Below are 13,408 nucleotides of genomic sequence, written 5' to 3' on the forward strand. Positions count from 1 at the left end.
CTGAAACTTGATGCCCTCTCAATGTAGCTGATGTTTACAAAAAGCTCAAAAAACTGACAAGTGTTAAAATTCCTCATATGACTCAGACTTATAAAGATATCTAACAGACCAAAGATGTATTAACGACTAGTCCGAAACACGAAAGTACTAATTTTTTCCCTTTGTATTCAAAACGACCCAAGAATTAGACATTTCTAGCTAGGAAATGTAGACCCCCCTTTTTTCCATTCTCACACATTATGCACTCATATGCACAGCAATACACATTTCAAATTTGTAACGTGAGCCTTGATAATGCATTTTATCAATAAAGGGGCCTTCCATTGAAGATCTCTTATTCGTCCAAGAACTACAAAGACAAGACGATGGCAGAAGTCCAGGGCTTTCATTCAAGGGCTTTAACTTCAATGTGAAACACAGACAAATATATTCATTTTATACAGAAGTCAGAGGTCTAGAACTCTGTAGCTTTCTTGCATGCCCACATTACCTAGTCCATAAGCTCTCCATAGGGTGTAGGGCTAAATGACTACAGGCGTAAATAAATGAGGGCATACATGCTTGGTGATGATGAAGAGGAGGAGATAAGAAGGGCCCGTTTGGGTTCCAACAAAGGCAGAAGGGGCCTAAAATTCAGAAAATAAGCCCATGAATGAAGAAGAAAATAAGCAAGATTTAAAAAGACAAGTGGTGGGGCATCAGAGCTAGAATTGATCTTAGGGATTTCTGGAGCAGTCCTCTCATTTCTAGAGAGAACCTGAGGTGCTGTGGGCAATGACATGACTTCATGTACCACTTTCAGGGACTGTGACATTTGTGTACCCATTTCATGATTTTAGCCTCATGTGCTTCCTATCTAAACCATTTTTTTTTTACTCAATATTTTTCATTAAATTGACTTTAACTGGTGCACTGGTTGAAAACATTAGCCTTGTCCTAAAAAATAATATCTGTGAAATTACAGGTTTGATGTACTGGTTATATTATTTTTCATAGCATATATTTTAAAAAATATACTTTGAAATGTGTTCTGAACATATTTCTACATTTAAATAAATTCATAAGTATTAAAATCCAAAGCAAATCTGTATGCTACCTAAGATCCTCTCACAGGTCACTGCTGGAAATCTGCACTCTGAAAAGCAGTGCCTTCTACTGTGTTACCTCCGGGAACAAAGAGTTTGAATTCTTTTTTTTTTTTTTTTTTGAGATGGAGTCTCGCTCTGTCGCCCAGGCTGGAGTGCAGTGGCACAATCTCAGCTCACTGCAAGCTCCGCCTCCCGGGTTCACGCCATTCTCCTGCCTCAGCCTCTCCGAGTAGCTGGGACTACAGGTGCCCGCCACCACGCCCGGCTAATTTTTTTTTTTTTTGTATTTTTAGTAGAGATGGGGTTTCATCGTGGTCTCGATCTCCTGACCTCGTGATCCGCCTGCCTCGGCCTCCCAAAGTGCTGGGATTACAAGCGTGAGCCACCGCGCCCGGCCAAGAGTTTGAATTCTGAAATGACATGAGGTGGTAAAGACATTCCAGAGTGATTAAAAGGGTCCACTAATAAGACTAATGCCTATAGGTGATTTGTGTCCATTTTCTTTTACTAGAAAAGAAAATCAATTGCTTATTAAGGAACTAAAAAAATAAAGCAGAAATCATGGCTTTTTTCAGTTATTGGATTTTCACCTTCCAAATGGACAGACAGGTATATTCATCCCCCTACCAAGTACCATTAATTCATTAGAACTACAGTTTTAAGAAGGAATTTGTCTGAAATAGGCCTCCTGTGCGTGGATTACCTTTTTTTTTTTCTTAGTATTCCATTTGCAATGAGAACACTTAGCTGTAAGCTATAATAAGGAATTGCTGAACTTTCATAAGTAAATGAATGTCTATGATTAAAACATCAATCACGGAAACACTAGTTCTATAAATAGTTTCTAGGTCCAAAGTCCATAGGCAGTTAAACAAAGACACATATTTGTTTTTTCTTGTTTGTGTGTGTGTGTGTGTGTGTGCGTATGTATGTGTGTGGGTGTGGACGCACATGTGACATAAGAAACACATTTGGTTTTTCTTTTGAGAAACAAAGAAATGTTATTTGCTGAACATATGTGTTACCCGGTATTTTGATAAAAACTTATGTTTGCCAATTTCATCACCTATGCAATGATCTATAAGATTTTAACCTAAAATACCTGTCCTTGAACCTACCCTGTTTTTTTTAAATGTCTTATCACTGACTTAGAAGCTTTCACATTTGTTTTTTAAGCAACACAAGATGAAATCCAAGATAGAAGACAGAAGTCCATAAAATCGTACTGAGTCCTTACATTTTGACCCACTGTGATTTGCATCACCAACAGAGTCCTACAGTGTAGCATAGTGGTGAAGCTCATGGCCTTTGACATTGAACAACTGAATTCACACAGCTCTGTTACCATCTGTGGGACTCTGGGCAAGTTATGTTATCTATTTCCTCATCTCTAGAATGGGGAATTATTAATGTGCTATTATTTAGTAGTACAAACCTCAGAGATTTCTTTAAAGGAGAAGTGGTTTTAGCAAGATGCCACTGGCAGATAAGCCTGAAGAATACAATTTTGAAGGATTTTACGTATCTGTAATCTAGCCCTCACCCATTTCCTTTGGAAAGTAGATGGATATATATGGATACATGTATTAGGGTTCTCTTATGCTCTAGAATCAAGATGGCAAAGTGCCTCAAGTGTTTTTTTGTTTTGTTTTGTTTTGTTTCTTGTTCATTCTTTAATGAATTTTAAACCCTCTTCCCACGTGTGTTTAGTTGGTCTTTCATTCTTTTCCACTCATCATCATTAATTCTATAATGGAGGCTCCATCTCTTTTCTTTTATTGCCCCTACACCACCAGTCTCCGCGCTCCAAGGCAAAGGAGGTTCTCCCCCCAGTCGGGGCAAATACACAGACATGGAATCACTTACTAGGCATTTCAGAGGCATGAATTGCCACTTAAACTTCCAAGGTTGAAGCCCTGGAGAGGGAGACCAATGGAGAGTGGTGAGCACCTCCTCAGGATAAAAAGATAGCAAGAAGGCATGGGGTATTTCACAGAGCAGCTACGTAAACAGCTGGATATTTACAGTCCCATTGGAATGGGTACATTCCCCAATAATGATCTGACTCAAGATCATTCCCCAAGGGTGGAAGAGCTTCCTGAGAGTCTAAGCAATTATCTAAAACAGTGGCCCTTAAGCAGTCTTAAAATACACTCATGTATCACAAACAATTTATGAGCAATGATAAAGTACCAATGACAGCAAATTATTTATTAAAGTATAATTTAGAGCTGTTTTCTCTAACGAATTATATTAACCTCAAAAATCAAGTTATTTCTATAATAATGTCACTCTCACTCATTTCACTGGCATGTGTGGATATTTTCCTGAATAGGAAAAAAATGGAAATGAAGTTACACTGAGGTTCTGGTATCCTCATGAGAAAGAAATTTCTCGTAGTACACAGACCAGCAGACTCTTGTAAGAATTCTACATCTTATATCTGTTCCGTTTTTGTCACTTCTGCTACCCTTTGCTTCTTAGTTGTTTTTAGGAGAACTAAGTCAAAAATGCATGTGTCTGTGACTTTATTTTCTACAACATTAAGGAAGTGGAGTATGGGAAAGACATATAGTTTTCAAGTTAGCCTGGCAGGGAGGAAAGGAACCCAGGTGTGGCAAGCAGGTGGTGAAGCTGTGAAGAGGAACGGAAATGAAGCTGAATTGCTCGGCATACAGGAAGGAAGAAAGAGGTACAGGGCTGCTTGGTTAGGACAGAGGAGGAACCCAGGTTGTTAGGCTACCAGGGGAATTCTCTGAGATCGTGACCAGGAAAAGAGCCCATTCTAATTTTGTTGAACTATATTTATTACTAAGCTTATTCCTGTCGTCTGGGAATTATTTGAGAGTTCAGACTATGTATTATTCAATTTTGAGTCCCTAGCACACAAAACAAGGTTTTACATACATACATACATATATATACACATATATATGTGTATATATATATGTGTATATATATATATATCTCAAGTGCTTGATACAGATTTATTAAATGATCCAAAGAATTCACCTTTCTTAAACCAGGGCCTTCTGCCAACCCCATTTCACATTCTATCTCTCACCTCCTAAATAAATTCCTATTTCCAGTTGGAGGAAAGCTTTGATTCAATTTGCAAAGTAGAAGGAGCTGACATGCCCTCAATCCAGTCCAGCTGAGGTTATTAACTTTTCCCCTCCCTCTCGGAGACTCAGATTTCATCACTCAAAAGCCACAAACCCCAGAGGGAGGATTTTTTAAAAACCTGTCATTATAGTTCTAAACATCAAAATAGCGACCAGGGGAATAGCAGAACAGTTTCTTCACAAAAGAGCATAAACATTTCAGTGAACTAAATTTGTGTTTTAAATGGCACTTTCAGAAAAATAACTTTATCTCTAAAGACTTTTAACACCTATGGTCTTTTATATATTATCAATTCATTTCAGGTGACAGGACGCCTGATACTTAAACACAGCCACTACTCTATAAGGAAATGCCACTCTCTCCAAAGAAAGCGTAGAGTCAGTGTGGCGCTGTGTCCTCTGTTAGTTTCGATTGGTACTATTCTCGGCACTGTCTTCTCGGAGTGAAGCTGTTGAAACACCGACAGTTTAGGATTAATAATTAGATGAGGCGATGTTTTTAGAAATAAAGTAGGAGGCATGAAGTGGGGGTGGTATGCAGCGAAGTGTGCATGAGGAAGGAAAGTGGCAGCAGAAGTTGAGAAGGCATAAGAGATTTCAGAGCGCTATGAAGACAGCTTTCCCTACCGAAGAGATCTGCCTGAGTTTTCCATCTTGTTGCCTCAAAAGGGCATTTGTCTTTATTTGCAACATGAATAAATCAACCCTGATGCAGTCACCTCATTTTTTAGCCATAGTAACAGAGCAGTTCTACACAATCAAGTGGCCAGACTGTGCAGTGATCTGCCTAGCCTCAGAGAGGGGTTGCAAACACAGCCTACTGCAATCATTAACTGAGCATTTCTAGGCTATACAGAAACACAAGCTGGGATACCAGTTGATACTACTCCTGAGAGTTTATCTCAACTGCCAGGCCTGCTAAATAAAATGCAGCATCACTTGAAAGACTGAGATACACTCTGGACTTTCAGGAAGCTATGCAAGTTTGGTCTATATATAAAAAGTTATACATAAGATAAAGATATGGTGCATTTAAAAATACATAAAGCAATCCAATGTGAGATCTCAGTCATTGGTCCTTAAGGTAAAGAAAAAATAAATTACATTATTGTTAAAACTGCTAATATTTTTTATTTGCCACTTGTGGTACAGTAAAAAGCAAGCAAGTACACAGATGAAAAACTCTGTTATTCTTTAACAGACTACATTAACTCAATTTTTATTCATTAAACTTTCACAGACTACATATTTTGAAATTGCAAAATTTTTAGACCCTCACTGTGGTTGATGGGGGTTAACTATATTTGGTGCCATTACCTTTCTGCTTTGTAGACACATCAATTTCATGAGTATAGTCATAGCATTTTGGAACTCAATGGTACTTAGGAAACACCTAAGTAGTCCAGACTTTACAGACTCAGTACCTACAGGTTTGGGGTAGTAACACAACTAAGTGAAGCTGTTGGGCACAAGTGACTTACATAAATGCTCAGTGTCAGTGAGACATTGAGAAGTGGGGACTACAGCGAAGTAATGGAGTAGCATATATGTTGCTGTTCAGCTACAGCCTAGAGATTTTGGGTGAGGGCTTCCTTTTTTATAATAGATCTGATGTTTAAACACTGGCTTAATTAAAAAATAAATACCTGGAGGCCACAGTTTTCCTGCTAGGCCCACAGACTGCCAGTTTTCAATTCTGATTTGGTACATACATCTCCAAATCTGAGGCCCAGACAGGTAAAGTGAAGTGTACCAGATCTCTCAGATGCTCACAGCGAAGCTTTCTTCTGGGTAGACAATTCCTCATGTGAAAGGAGACTGTAAGTGCATTTTCACTCACTTAATCAGAGCTCAGCCCCTTACCCTGACAATGATAGACTTCTGCCCTCTGACTGTTTTCAGAAGATGTTTGACATGAAAACAAGAACAATCATACATACCCACTTTGTCATAAGCAATTTTTACTCAACCAAGGATGCAGGTGAAAATGAACTTGCATTTACTAACTTTAGCTCTGACTAAAATTTTTACTAGAATTTAACATTCTTAATTTTAATTAACAATTACAATCTTAGCTGCTTCATTTTTACCTGCATTTTTCAAGGAGAAATACCTGATAGAAAAATTCAAAGAAAGGCATGCTTAATTAACAATACGACTAAGTATAAATTTAAGAATCATGCTATGTATAAAACAAATTAGAAATAGGTCTTAAGAATTACAAAAGTTTTGCTGCAATCATGGAGCTTTAAGCCATGCTTTGAGTGGATTGAGAAACTAATTTAGAGTGAAGGAATGAGCATTTCAAAGTGATGTAATTGCAAAGGCAAAGACCAAACTCCAAGAAAGTGGAACTCACAGTGAGTCAAATGTCTTTTGCATTTTTGAATAACAATTTTTAAAAAATGTATACTGAGAAAGCATATTCATATCACAGAGTAAAAAGGAAGAAATACAAGAAAAACTTCTATGTTATATTCAGTATATCTGTCCTGTACAGTCATAATTCAGAATAAAGACACAGAGGCAATGCAAAATTTCAAATCTTGATAATATCTGCAGGCTATTACACTTCAGAAAAATTGTCAACAAGAATTTAAACAAAAAATGCTCTGATTACTCAGAAAATATAATTCACACAAACACTTCACTCCCTCAGGCATTTCATTTAACCAAAGTTATACATTATAAAGAAAGAGAAGAGTCTCCCATAGACACAATATGGTTATTTTAACTTTATGCTATTTAGAAATCAATAACAACTTATTTCTGAAAAACAAGAATCTATTAACATAAAGCATCTGATTATTCTTCATAAACCAGATCTCCCACTTGGATGGACTATTTGCAATTCAAGTTTTAAAAAAATTCTCTGTAACCCTTTTTTCCTCCAGAAAATTACCAGATGCAAATGTGATTGTCAAAGGAGCTTTGGAGATAGATCTCCATCCTCCAGCTGTCCATTACTGAATTAGCAACAATGCTGAGGTCCCCGGAGATGCCTGACACTGTGAGTTTTTACTCTCTAGCCTCCAGAATTTTTTTAAGGGTTCTCTTGCTTCTGTAAGTGTCACAAAGCTGTGAATCCTGACTAAACCAATCTTCTAGAGGTGGCTTGGTATCCACACTACTTAGGATCGAAGAATTAAAATTTTTAACTGGAATCTGGTGTGTAAGGCCAAGAAATTGTCTTGTCTTAGATCACCTGGCTGATCCCCACGATATTTCTGCTACGCTAGACCCTTGGGACAGAGATGAGATCATGGCATTGTCATTTAGACAGACTTACTGAATTGACTCTCAATTTTGGAGGAAGGGGTGCATAGTAACTGATTCTCCTCCCTCACCATGGAGAAGACTCTTGGACATTGTCTTCAGGTCCTGGTCCTTTTCCCCTTAGCCAAGAATTAGTGGGGAATTAGAAAGAGGAGCTCTGGATTTTTAGCTTCAGCTCTATTAGTGACTAGAAACAGTTATTAACTTCCTTGGAACTCATCTGTAATCATTTTATTTCTTTGTAAATAAAGGCAATGGTTTCCAAATCTGGGTACTGGAATCCTTTTGGGACCTTTATAAAAATACAGATTTCTAAGCCCCACCTCCAGATTCAGATTCAGATTCAGATTAGGGTCATTTATAACTGCCTGGTAATAATAATTGGGGTCCCAGATTATGCTCCTAGCTTCAAAATAAAGCCAATAATTTAATTACCGACATGAACAATTAGAAAGCTGTTACTATGTTGCCAACTCCAATATGCCCAGTTAAAAAGCTGTGAAAACTTTTCTCACTGGCATTCAAGACAGTACGTAATTTAAATTGTAAGAGTATATACATTTTCTCCCTGAAATTCAATAATTTCAGAATTTCAATCCAAATGCAGACTGTAAATGTTTTTATTATTCCAGACTTGACTCTTACGTGAAAAAAGTTAGATTATCACTAATTTGAACACTCTGATATGGATAAGAAAGAGGTCCAAGTCATTTTTATTTTTTTAAAAAAAGCAAAGTTCCATATTTGGTTGCACTCCAAATCAACTAATTCAAGCAGATGAATCTCTGACTTAACTGGTACTGTTCTTCTGTTTAAAGGTATAGCTTCATTTAAACGGGTGAAAATATCACAAAATTGTTCTATTCCAGAGAAAAGACAGCAAGAGCTGAATAAAGCCCACCAAGAAAATGTTCAGGAACACAAGGAAAGGTTTTCTTCTCTAACTTTGTCTCCTGAGAATAACTGCTAAGGTACAGCAAAACACAAGAATAAATTTTCTAGAAATGCATACAAACATATTTAAATATCTAACTAAGAAGATGGACAAGCCATAGAGCAACTGATGAAAAGAAAATATGGCAGATGCTGCCCTTCCTTTAGGAGTTCATGGCTACCAAGCGATCTGGTTCATCTTCACAGCCTGTCAGTTCCTCACATGACCACCTCGGCCTTCTGTGCCAACGACTGTAGTTGCATTCTGAGAAATGAAATAATCACGCCACAATGTGGTCTATCTCATAATGTCAATAGTTCAACAGTAAGATTCAACTGAACAAGGCCTAACCAGTAAATTACTGCAAAATAAATAAAAAGATGGCAGGAAATGGCAGATTTATGATGTTATGGCCACTCTGGCTACATTTTCTTAAAGTAGCAGTATTAGGAAAATAGATCTTAGTCATAAAATAATTAACAACTCAAAAAAGGTCAAATATACAGAGCTAGAGAATAAAACAGTGATTACCAGGGTGAAGATGGACAGGAGAGGAAAACGGGGCATCCAGGTCAAAGGATACAAAGTAGTCGATATAAAAGATGATGTATACGTTATTTGGTTCCACTACAGACACCGTCACCATTTTACATTTTATATATATAATGTATACCATTATATATATATTTATATATAAAATATATATAAAGTATGTATATATGTATATATATAAATACATAAAATATGTATGTATGTATCTTATAGCATCATGTTGTACACTTTAAATATACACAATGAAATTTATCTTTTTAAAAGGTAACTCATGTAATATTTCAGTCCAAGCAGAAATTCTACTGCAATTCTCTTCCAACTTGATATTTATTTTTTCTTTTCTAAATGAAATATAACTGCCATTACCCCCTGATTCTTTGCTTCCTCCTTCTATAGACACGAAATCAGCACCCCTTCCTCACTGACCATCCAGATCCAGCCACCTTTTATAAACGAACTCAAGATCCTCCTCCTCCTTGAAGCCTTTCCAGATTAATTCAGTCCCCAAGGATCTTGCTCTCTGACTTTACTGCCCTGCACTCAGTAAATTGTAAGTCTTGCCTTCCTCAGTCAGGCAATTATGCTATTCAGAATATTGCAGAAAATGCTTGTCTATCAGATCTGTGAGATCTCTTGGTTGGCTCTTGGCATCTTGCAAACTGGGAACATCTCTTCTTTGTATCACTTAAAGCAGTAGCTTTCAGACTTTTTGGAACATGATGTATAATGAGGTATACATTTTATATCACAGTCCATTATGCAGGCATGCACACACACACACATATGTATATATATTTAAGGAATTTCATGAACAATACTTACTCTTCTGTTTTACTCTTTTATTTTTCAAAAATAAAAATGCTGATCAGGCTCACTAAACTGACTTCACAGTGTGCTAGTTTGAAAAGCACCATTTTAGAAGGGCACTTAATGATTACTATGGGATTACTGTAACTATTTCTCTCATTTAAAAAATAATTTTTAAAAATGCATGTGGCCTTTGGGGTCTGTTTAGTCTGTGTTCCTGAGTAACTTGTTTGTTCAGTCTGTTTTTTACACTATCATATGTTTGCCTTTTGGAGTCATCTAGGACAAGTAAATACTTAGAATATACACCTTTTGTCATTCTTTTCCCCTGAGCCCTATTCTCATAAAAATAAGAATCCTTGAATTTTTATAACTCATTTCTATAAAATTCAAACCTCTATTCCCTCATTCTCTCTCTTATTTTTCTAATATGCAAAGTAGGTGGTAGACATTTGTAGATGAAATATTTGAGCCAAAAAGAATTAAGACTGTTCCCCCTTTAAGCAGCCTATTGTAAATTAAGGTAAATATAATTTCTAGATATTTGAAGAATATAAATTTGGGTAATCTGAATACCATAGATCCTCAAAATGAATGCATTCACCTAAGTCACCCAGATAAAATGGTTTACTGACCAGACGAGTTGGCAGGCCTTTTGGACTTCAGTTTGTAGGTGGATCCTGCTGCCCTCTCCATTCTCATCTTACTATCTTTATGTACTCACACTGTTTTTCAACCACCTGGAGCTACTTATTTTCCTTGGTGTCTGCTTATTTTGGTCCCCATGCCAGGAAGGTCCTTCCCTCTCTTCTTCACCGGGCTAGGTCCTCTCATCTTTCAGGTCCATGGGAAACTCTCCTTATTCTCTCCACCTCTACCCTGGCCTCCATAGCACCCTGTCAAGGCACTCCACCAGCGGTTGCTGTTCAGTGTCTCTCCCAAGTTTTGCAGGCTGAGACTATGTCTTGTTTATTCTTCTATTCCACAATCTAGGACCATGTCTAGTCCAGGATTAAATACATGTTGAATGTATCAACATATATTCACAAAAAAGTGAATGAATGAGTGCATAAAGGGCAGGAGCAGCTGCCAATGAAAGAGCTCAAATATGAGCTGTGGCTAGAATCATGTGTCCTCCTCCTCTGAGCCGAACATTTTATAATTTTGTGATTCCAAGACCAGTATTTCCGTGTTTCCTGCAGGCTGCAGATTTTGTGACTGGAAATTCAAACAGTGAAGGACAGCTGGATCTAAATATAGTCTTTTAAGTATGTTGAGGCATAATTAAGAATATGTTGCAGGAACAAATAATTAAGCATATTGGGCAATTCTTTTGAGGCAATTAAAACACTCAAATTTCAAAACAGCTTGCTGGAATCCAGCCTGCCCTCCAATTGATACTGATCTGACTCATATAACGCTTCAGTCCTCTACTTCCCATGTGAAGCTGATGCACTTGTGATTTTGTCCTAATCATTTTCATAGAAGTCTAGTTAGTGATTAGGTGAAGGCTCACCACACCACAACACACTGTACATGGCTCTCCATGAGTTCTTCTGCTGTTTCCAAAATAAATTTCAATCATATAACATCTAGACTTGCAATTGCTGTTTTTTTCTCTTTTGAATCAATAACCTATTCCCCTGATTAAAGACACACAAAACTCGAAAAACTAAACACACACAAAAACTCAAAAAATGATCTTCCTGCTTCTATTTCAAAAGAACATTCTCTAACGCAAACTCCTGTCTTTTGCAGATAGCAGCAGAGATTTTCTGCTTTGGGCTGTGACTCATGTACCTTTATTCCCACAATTGTTACTCAGGGCAGGCCAATGGTGAGCACAATAGGAAAAGAAAGAATAGTTTATAACTGGAAAATAAGCACATTCGGGAGAAGTACACTCAAAGCATTATCAAAGTAAAATATGCAGCAGCACCAACAAGAGCAAACAAAAGCCCACGCAGGAGATGTGTAAATATTTCATGAAGCAAAGCCTTAATCAACCCTCTCTCCCAAATCTTGCTGGTGTTGTAAACACTTCAGTTTCTTCTAGTCCCACCATGACCCAGATACCTAGCAAAAACAAAATAAAAACATAGTCCAATGGATCTTTAAACAAATGTTTTGTGAAAATATTTAGATGGAGCATATCCAAGTACCGCTTTAACCAAGAGGAAGCAGACACCTTACTCAAAGGTGGGTGCTTCTTGAGTGACTGCTCAGAGCTCTGTTTCTCCCCTCCCCCTCCAAGCCCTTGCCTTTTGCCCACCTCCTCGGCTGCTTTGTGGACATTCACATCGTCTTAACCTTGAACTGCCTACACCCCAAGCAGTGATTTCTCCCAATGCCCCTCCAGAAAGCCCTTGAAACCTGGTCTGGATTCGATGCCTTCCCATCACCCAAAATTCACTTCCCAGTGGCATATTAAGTACCTCTCCTTTTTTCCCTCTTTCACTGTCCATTGTTGCGTCTGAAATGATGCCTACATCGTTTCCATCTGCCTGGAGAGCATGAAGATCTTCCGTGTGTGTTGGCTGACAGGCTCCTTCAGACCTCTTCTAAAGCCCATCTTGAAAGAATCGTTTATCACCTCTAGTCTCTACCCTGATTTAATGTGGTTCCAAAGTTCGCCTCTATTAGTGAACAGGTCTCTACAACGATTTGCCTTTATCAACCCCTGCCCGCCCTTCCTCTTCTTTCTGCCTACCTCAAGAAAATCTATTTACACATGCATTTATGTATGTGTGTGTGTATACACACACATACATACATACATATGTAATATATATTTCTATGATGTTTTGACCTTAAAGGGGATAAGCATAGGAAAATGAGATAAATGTTACACACACACACACACACACACACACACACACCCCTCATATTCGGATATTCGCAGTGTGCAGACCCGATTGATTATAAATCCCCCTGCCCACGATCAGCAGGCGTCTTCTCCCATTTACCTTCAAAGCCAGAGCCAAGGAGAGCAATGACCTTGCAGAGAAATTCATCACCTGCGAGAAAGACTGCCCGTCCTAGAGCGCAGGATGGGACGGAGACAAGAGCAACAGGCAAAGGATCCCTGGGCAAAATGTGGGACCGAATCCCTTCCGCATCCCTGCAGAGCACACCACCAGGCTCCGGTCCCCCGCGCTGGCCGCCGGGCGGAGGTGCGCAGGGGGCGTCTCCTACCTGCTCTGCCCGGCTCCGCGGCGCAGCGGGGCCACTGCCTGCGCTGTGGCTGGGGCTTCCCGTCGCATATCCCAAGCACCGTCTCTGGGCGCCACACCGATGACTCTGGCGGGCCCGCGAGCTGAGGTCCTTCTCAGCCCGGTCCCGGAGCGAGCTCCGTGCGTTCAGGAACTGAAATTACTATGCCAAGAGCAGAGGCGGCGCGCAGCAGTCGGGCGTAGACCGAGGGGGCTGCCCCCACCGCGGGGCTGCAGACGCTGCCGCCGCCCCCGCCGGGCGCAGAGCCAGTTTGGAGGTGAGAGTTCACTTGCCCGACTGTTCATCCGTCAGGCCCGGGGTGCACCCATCTGTCCAGCGCTGCCCAGCCTGAGCATCCGAGAGAGGGGCGACAGCTTTGCAGGCGGCGGCGGCGGCAGCAGCAGCAGCGGCAG

General features: G+C 39.2%; 1 protein-coding gene across 2 annotated transcripts in view; it reads right to left on the reverse strand.

Annotated features, from left to right (window-relative positions):
• The window catches only part of GPRIN3 (GPRIN family member 3), a 69,375-nt gene extending 56,219 nt beyond the window's left edge, over positions 1-13,156 (reverse strand). The window contains exon 1 of one of the 2 annotated variants that reach the window (XM_004089017.3): positions 12,978-13,156. The gene's annotated coding sequence lies outside the window, so the exon portion shown is untranslated. Of the gene's footprint in view, positions 1-12,748; positions 12,929-12,977 lie in introns of those variants that run through there. The other variant, XM_030819123.1, reaches the window with a different exon arrangement.
• Between the last annotated feature and the right edge of the window lie 252 nt (positions 13,157-13,408).

This window comes from Nomascus leucogenys, chromosome 9 (assembly GCF_006542625.1).
Source record: "Nomascus leucogenys isolate Asia chromosome 9, Asia_NLE_v1, whole genome shotgun sequence".
In the NCBI taxonomy this organism is placed as follows: domain Eukaryota; kingdom Metazoa; phylum Chordata; class Mammalia; order Primates; family Hylobatidae; genus Nomascus; species Nomascus leucogenys.